Genomic DNA, 8,385 nt, shown 5'->3' on the forward strand with positions numbered 1-8,385 from the left:
GATTTTACCAAAGCAATATACTTTTAACTTGAATCTTGTCTTCCATTGTATTCTTTGAAGTCTGGCTTCATTTCGTAGTAGTCAAACTGCTAATAAGTTCATCAATGTATGCTATCTGTACTGCTCACCTCCCAAACAGCTTGTGTCACTAGCCAAGTTGCCACAACGGCTGCAGGTGAGCCAACTCGAGTCCAGGAACCAGGAGCTTCTTCCAGGTCTCCCAGGTGGGCACATTTTCCCAAGGCTTTTGGGCCATCCTCTACTGTAACAGGAAGGGAAGTGGAGCAGCAGGACACAAGGCAATACACATGTGGGATCCCGGTGGTAGCAAGCAAGAATTTTAGCCATGTATACAGCAACAGGTCTCTTAAGCAATGCCATACTCTTCTTTTCTTTTTCTTCTTTTTTTTAAGTTTTGATGACAATTACAGAGTGGATCAGGATGGGAAGGACGATGGTCAGGGAAAGTGGGTGTGATCATTATTTCCAAGCTTTTCATTTCTTTTCACTGTATCTGGTGGGAGGGGAGGACACCAAGGTAGAAGCCACACCCAGCTTCCAAACTGCCCCAGAACCCAGGGATCAGGAACGGCCACCCAGTGTTGATCCACGGTACCAATGTGGTATATATGCTCTGAGGGTTCTGTTCAGAAGATGTCGAGAGCTCCAAAATGGTCTCAGTCTCACTGAACTGAGAATGAGGGAACACTTTCAATACAATATCCACTGGCTGACACAGTCCACCACAGACTCTCCATTCACCCAGATATTTGCTGCCTTATTTGGGCTACGCTAGTTGTTCAATCTGTTCTGTTCTTCATCAGCCATGTGACAGATGTCCTTTGAAAGCCCCAATAGGCTGCCTTAATCTCTAAGTGGATCAGGGCCAGCCACCCACTACACTGTCGTTTATACTGATGAGGACTGGTTCTCGCAGGTGCACACAAGGTCCAGAGCCTAGCAACATGGACCCTGCCAGACCCACTGCCACAGTTGCTAACAGAGCTTGCAAGCTACATGCAGGTGGGTCAGGTAACCAGGAAGGCAGCTTGGACCCCATGAGACCACCTATCCTGGATTTCATGGACCCAGTACCCACTGTCCTTAGCCTGGCATGGATCACCACACTTCACTTCCACCAGCACGTGCTTCAGCCTGGCTCACTCAAGTCTGCCCCAAGTTCCAGCGATATGCAGCCTGACCTGGCTCAGCCAGCTCCCTGTCCCAGCCCTGGTGAGAGGGGGTTGGGTGCAGCCTGACCTGGCCCCTCATGTGACCTGTCCTGTTCTGCCAGTGGACGTTATGAACCGGCCTAGCCCTGTCCAACTGTTCCAGACATGACCCACATGTGTGATGCCCAATACTGTAGCCTGTCCTGATTTGGAATGCCCCTTGCCTTGCTTTTTGCGCTCAACTGCAGGGCCTCTGCCCTGACAAAGGAATTCCACAAGCTCTTCTACCAGGTCACCTCTCTGTGACAAATACGGCATGCAACACTGCTCCTTAGATCAGGTTGCCTTTGTCCACATCCTCTCCTGGCACCCACAGTGTCCCTGACCAACTGTTACATATTCAATCTGGTTCTTACCGGTGAAACCTGTATCTTCATATCTTAATTGCTAAGTTAAACACTTGTCCCTAAGTTCATCTTGCAATGTCACTTTCCATGAAGCTTTGGAAGTACATTCGTTTTCTTTTCTTGCCTTTTTTTAAATTTTCAAAGATTGGTTAAACACACACACACGTGTTAGAGGGAGAGAAAGATCTCAAAAGGGACATTGAGGTTGGGTTAGGACAAAGTCAGGAAATTATTCCCACATACAAGTACAGGTGTTATCTCCTGCTGCCTCCTAGGCTGCTCATCAGCAGGAAGCTGGGATCAGAAGCAAAGTTCAGGACTTGGACACAAGCACTTTGACGGAGTGCAGTAATCCCAGTTAGTGTTTTACCACAGTGCCAGCCATTATGTGCTCCTGTACTATCTATATGTATGTATAGCCATACGGGCATAGAGTAAAGCATCTAGTTGCCAGAATAAATATCATTCAGGAACTTGCCTATTCATTCTGTCCCCTTTCACTCCAACTAAAGCAACAAAACAGTAAATATTTTTAAGTTTTACAAAATCAAATCTGAGTTCAAACAATGTAAAGTTCTGGGGTAGCAACATGGTATAGTATGCTAAGTCTCTGCCTGTGGTGTCAGCATCCCATATGGGGGTCAGTTCATGTCCCAGCTGGTACACTTCCCATGTAGCTCTATGCTTATGGCTTGAGAAACCAGTGGAGCCTGGTTCAATTCCCCAATGCCCTGCACCCACATGGGAAACCCAGAAGAAATTCCAGGCTCCTGGCTTCAGACTGACCCAGTTCTAGCCACTGTAGTCATGTGGGGAGTGAATCAGCAGATGGAAAACCTCTCTTTCTATTTTTTTTTTTCTGTAATTCTTTCAGATGAAAGTAAAAAAAAACTGAGTATTTTTTAATGTAAATTTCTATAAAACTGCATTTAGCGCAGATCTACATGGTGGTTTATGAGGTATGAAGACACAGACCAACAAGACTTATAACTGGGGATGACTTCTAGTAGTTCATCTCCTGCCAAATGAATGTGATCAAACTCAAACAGCACCTGGTAGATGGCAGGATCCAAGATCCCTGAGTGAAAGAGGGACGAAACACAAGGGTTCTATTCCCATGAAGATGGGATGAAAACAGCTGAGACCACTTCAAGGCTGAGACTGGAAGATATCCCTTGCCACACAGTGGGAAAGAATGGAGATGATCACATAACTGAACAGTGGCCAAGGACGTTTGCATGTGGACAGCATCTGTAGATTCCTGTGGACAAGAGTCCAAGAGCAGAGCTGATTACAAAGTCCTTGTTGTTTTGGAAGAAACAATGACTGCCAGAAAAGAGGGGACAGCACTGGGAGAGAAAATACCAAGTTACTCTTTCAGAATATCGGAGATGTGAGAGTACTAAAACACAACAGATGAGAACCCACTCTCATTAAGATGAAAATAAGAGATAATACACAAAGACTTCAAAAGAAGCATATTTGGAGGATTTGCATCTGACGCAGTGGATAAGACACTGCTTGGGACTCCTGCATCCCTTATCTGAGGGCCTGGGATTGAATCCTGCCTCTGCTTCTGATCCTACTTCCTGCAAATGTGCACCCAGGGAGGGTAGCAGATGTACGTATGAGCACAAGTACTTGGTTCCCTATAAGCCATGTGGGAGATTCCTGCTCAGTTCCAGAGTGTGTTCCAGGCTTCTGGCTTTGGCCTGACCCAACCCAGTTTTTACAGGCATCTGAGGATGTGGACAATGAACTACTGAATGACAGATCTTGGTGACTGTGTGACTGTGTCTCCTCTCTCTCTCTCTCTCTCTCTCTCTCTCTCTCTCTCGCTTACTCTTTCAAAATCTCTCCCTCTCCATTTCAAACAGATAAATATGAGTTTTTTAAAAAGCACAAGAACATCTAAGAATGGAGAAAACAGCATTCACATTTTTAATATCTAAATACAGCAAGTAAATATGCAAAAAAAACACATAAATATGGAAAAGAATCAATCAGAATCCCAGAAATAAAACATCACAATTGGAATAATGAGGTAAACAACGACGAGTGATTGGGTGTAAGAACTAATCAGAACTAAGGGAGCCAAGCCGAGGTTAAGATATCTGCATTTCATTTCCCATCAGAGAGCTCCTGAGTTGGATTTCTGGCTCTAGATCCTACCTCCAGCCTCCTGCTATAGCTAAGCTCTGAGACAAGCAGTGATAGCAAAAGTAATTGGGTTTTACCATGCACTTGTGTGACCTGGACGGCATTTCTGGCTCCCAGCTTTACCTTAGGCCCAGGCTTGGATGTTAAGGACTTTTGAGAAGTGAACCAACAGATGGAAATACATTCTCATCTCTCTCTCTCTCTCTCTCTCTCTCTCTCTCTCTCCCCCGTGTGTGTGTGTGTGTGTGTGTGTGTGTGTGTGTGTGTGTGTCTAGCTCTCAAATCAACAAATAAATTACATAAACTTGAAGAAGCTAAAGAAAACTCAATCTGAACACAAGATGCTGATTACTAAACCTTAGAGGGATAGAATATAGTAAAGAGTTTTGATAAGGGGTAACAAACTGGATTAAACTAAAGGAATAAGTCCCTAGTGTTCCACAGTACAGTGAGGAGCCTACAGTTTACAACAATTCATAAAGTAATGTCAAAAAATGGCAGATGGCAGATGTTGATCAAGACACACTGTATACATGAATGAAATGTCACACTACAGCCCACATATACTACTACTATGAAAAAAATCAAAAAACAAAAAGTATAACACTAAGAAATCCATCAAAACACACATATTTAGAGTAATAGTCAAAAGGGATATTAAAAGAAGTGAGAAATAGAATGAAAACCTTCAAAATACATATAGCATGAACAAGTTACTCTAAGCATACTGTGTATGCCACAAGAACAGCAGCATTACATCAGAAAAATAACATTAGTTATTTAAAGTTGAACAGTCTTCCACAGCAGCCCTCTATCCCCAGCCATCAGTCTTCCATCTCAAGATTGTATTCTCTTTCCAAAGACTATACCCACAGACTCAACATGAAAGGGTTGGGTATCTTAACTATCCTCTAAGATAACACTGCTCTAATTTATGGGCCTGGTGTGGTAGCCTAGTGGCAAAAGTCCTCACCTTACACGCACTGGGATTCCATATGGGTGCCAGTCCATGTCCTGGTGACCCTACTTCCCATCCATGTCCTGGCGACCCCACTTCCCATCCAGTTCCCTGCTTTGTGGCCCGGAAAAGCAGTCAAGGATGGCCCAAAGCCTTGGGACCTACACTATCGTGGGATACCCCAAAGAAGCTCCTGGCTCCTGGCTTCAGATCAGCTGAGTCCCAGACATTTCAGCCACTTGGGGAATGAATCAGCAGACAGAAGATCTCTCCTCCTCTCCGTATATCTGACTTTCCAATAAAATAAATAAATCTTTTAAAAAGGGCTTTGACTAGAAATTCTGTTATGATTATTGCTCTGTGGTCCTCATTAAATTTTTCTCTACCATCCTCAACAGACATTTTTTTTTTTTGCTTTTCCTACTACTGCAAACTGCATATAAATTAATTAAATACACACGTTTCAACTGCCATATCCAAGCCCCTAAGGCATGACTCTCCAATCTGACCAGGCTGGGTGCCAATTAAGGACAGCATTATGTATGTGATCTCATGATTATCTCAGATGAGACGTGGACTAGCATAAGAACCTGGTCTGAACAGAAGTTAGGTTAAGCTCTCACTGGTTAGTGGGAAAAGGCTCAGGCGTTCATTACAGACTGTGAGCAAAATGGCTACATATGCTGCCTCCTATCATCTCAACCAAGAAAACTAATACTGATAAAACCAATACTGATGGCAGAGACTAATTCTGTATGGATTTATGGCCACTCTCACACTCAATTCAGTTATTCACCAAAGTTAAAATTCTACCTTAGCCTTGGTTCATTCATTCATTCACATAGCTCTTATCATCCTACCAATACTATATCGTGTTAAGCTGATGGCAGAAACTCAGATCGATATTGTGAATAAGATTAGGTGAAGTATTTGAAAGTTCATTTACACAAACAGCAATTAATATAACAGAACATAGTCTACCAAGGAGGTGAGTTCACAGGTTATGAACCAACTATGTGTCATTTAAACAAAATATGTGCTACCTTTCATTGAAGAGGCACTTTGCATGATAGAATAATGGTAAAAATCCACATACAAACTCGTTATTTCCCACCTGCCCTTACAAATCTGCCCTCCCCTTGCTTCTCTGCCTTGCCTCAGACACTGGACGCATGTTTAGACTCATCAACAGGCTCCCTTGCAGAATGGCTTTCTGCTGTGCTCAGTTATTGGCAACACTCTAAAAAAGTATGCGGAGGGTAAAGTTAGGGTAGTTAGCCATAGATGAGCTTTGGATTGACTTCATCTACCCCAGGCCACAGCCTCTGCCATGTAGCTCTTTCCCAATCTCCTCACCACTATACTTACTAATGCAAAAGAGTCCTGGAGGGCTGAATTGTCTGAGTGGCTCCTCCACAACTCAAGTCACAGCATGATAATTAGTGAGAGCATTTCATCTACTTCCTGATAGAATCCTTCATTAACTAGAAGTTAAGCTCCATGTGGAACACTCAAGACAGAGTGACCTTGTCTTCCCTGTAGAAGAATGTCCTGCTGCTGCCATTGCAATGCCGTCACTGACAACCTGTGACTGTACCCAAGAAAGAAGTAGTAGCCATTCGTGATCTGATGGAATAATGAGCCACACAGTGCTGTACTTTCTGAATTGGGCCAATTGCAAGGCTCTGCAGGATGAAGGCCCACCCATGATAAGCACTGGCTATTGCATCCCAAGCTTGTGCCCGGAGTTTCCTTTTTCTTTTTCTGGAGAAAAGGGTACAAAGAATTTATAGTGAAGTTGGCTGTCAGCAAGACTTCAGCGGCAGGGAAGGCACAGCATTGGGGCTGCCAAGGACCTCACTGACTCACAAGCAGGACAAGCAGACAGGGTAGGCAGAGTGGATGTTGTGAATTTGAAAGCAGTTCATGAAACAGTCCACTCATTTTTATTTGTTTCTTTTTTAAAAATCTGATGTGCATATATTGCTCTAGACCAAGCACCTGAGCCAAATCGCCAGTTACAAAGCAAGGGTGGGTGTCCAATGTATGCCTAACTGCCAAGCCCTCAGAACTGTATGGAGTGTATACAGTATGTTTAGCACATTTTGAAAGAGGTTATGCAGTACAATGGACATTTGCAATTAGTTATGGATAAGCAACCCCATTTCCACATGTAAGTTATTCCTGGAACTTTTTATTGGAAGTCTGAATCTGACTCTGCTATACATAAGGCATCTCATGAAACTGCTGAACCTCAACAGACAAACTCCCAGCAAGAGCAGTGACTCATCTGTCACCTATCTTAAATCCATGAAAATTCCTTGTATAGAGTAGGAAGTTGATGAGTGTCTAAAGAAGGAACCTGTCTCCTTTAATTCCATGCTCATGGGTTGACCCTTTAGTCCTTCAAGTCAACAATGAACAGTGGATCGTGTTCCTCCCCTTTCTTTCTCAGGAGACTCCCTTTCCCTCATGCTGCTCACATACCCAAAACACAGTTTTTCTGGTAATCCATTTACCTTCATCTTTCAGCTTTTGATCAGCTGGTATTCTAATGCCAACTGCACTCTTCCTTCTCCCTCTCATGGCCATGCTCTCCTTTTTAAAGGTTACTTTATTTTGAAAGGCAGAGAGGGGGGGTGTGCAGAGAGAGAGAGAGAGAGCGCTTCCCTTGCCTGATTCAATCCATAAAGGGCCCTCAACAACCGGAGCCAGGCCATGGAGATTGGAACAGCCAGGAGCCACTGCTTTCCCAGGCCGATGAACAGGGAGTTGGATGGGAAGTGCAGCATCTGGGACATGCACAAATTCTTACGGGGATGCTGACATGCAGGCAATGACTCATCTCCTGCACCAAAACACCAGCCACATCCCTGTATTCCACCCGTCTTTACTAATCACAACTCCAAGCACCCCCTGCACTCCACAGACTGCCTTAATGGGTCACTTCTCTATCTGGTCTGGATCATCACCTCATTTATAACCAACTGGCACTATTAACCATCACACCTACCCAACCCAAGGAGGCTGAACAAGAAAGCCAGTAAACTGCTCCAAGGTTGAGAGCCTGCATCCAACAATGGTGTGAAATCTCTTTAGCACTGGTTTGGGATGACAGCGTGTGCTGGGACAGGCTGCATTCTGTCTTCGGTTTCTCCCATGCGCAGAGCTCAGGCTGCACCAGGGGATCCTCATCTTCAGAGCACCTCCCTCCAAAATTCAGGACCTCACAGATCTCCACAGCAGAGGCTCCGGCGGTCAAAGGCACAGTTTAATGACTCTTTGCTCCTACCCAAACCTGTTTCCATCCTTTTAGAGCAAGCTGACTTTCACAGCTGTGGAACTAGTTAATGTTTCTCATTGGTCAAGTTATTCTTCCCTCTCTTTCTCTGCAAGCCCAGTGAGCCTAAGCAAATGTGTCTGAGCATGGCCATAACCGGAGGGTTCATGAAATCCAACTGTGAGAACTTCATTTCGATCTACAATAAGAAGTCAAAAAAATTCAAAGGGAGCAGAGACAGGAAAATTGAGGAAACACGTTGTGGGAATTTTCAAAAATTTGATTCTGCACACCATTCCCACTCAATTAGACCTTGGAGGAAGTGGTGTGGGAATTCTTCCGCGGCGCCTTGGTCACTTCTACGTTAATCACTATAGCTTTATTAAGGAAAAATGAGACCATGGCCCA

The sequence above is a fragment of the Ochotona princeps genome, chromosome 11 (assembly GCF_030435755.1).
Source record: "Ochotona princeps isolate mOchPri1 chromosome 11, mOchPri1.hap1, whole genome shotgun sequence".
NCBI classification, from domain to species: Eukaryota; Metazoa; Chordata; class Mammalia; order Lagomorpha; family Ochotonidae; genus Ochotona; species Ochotona princeps.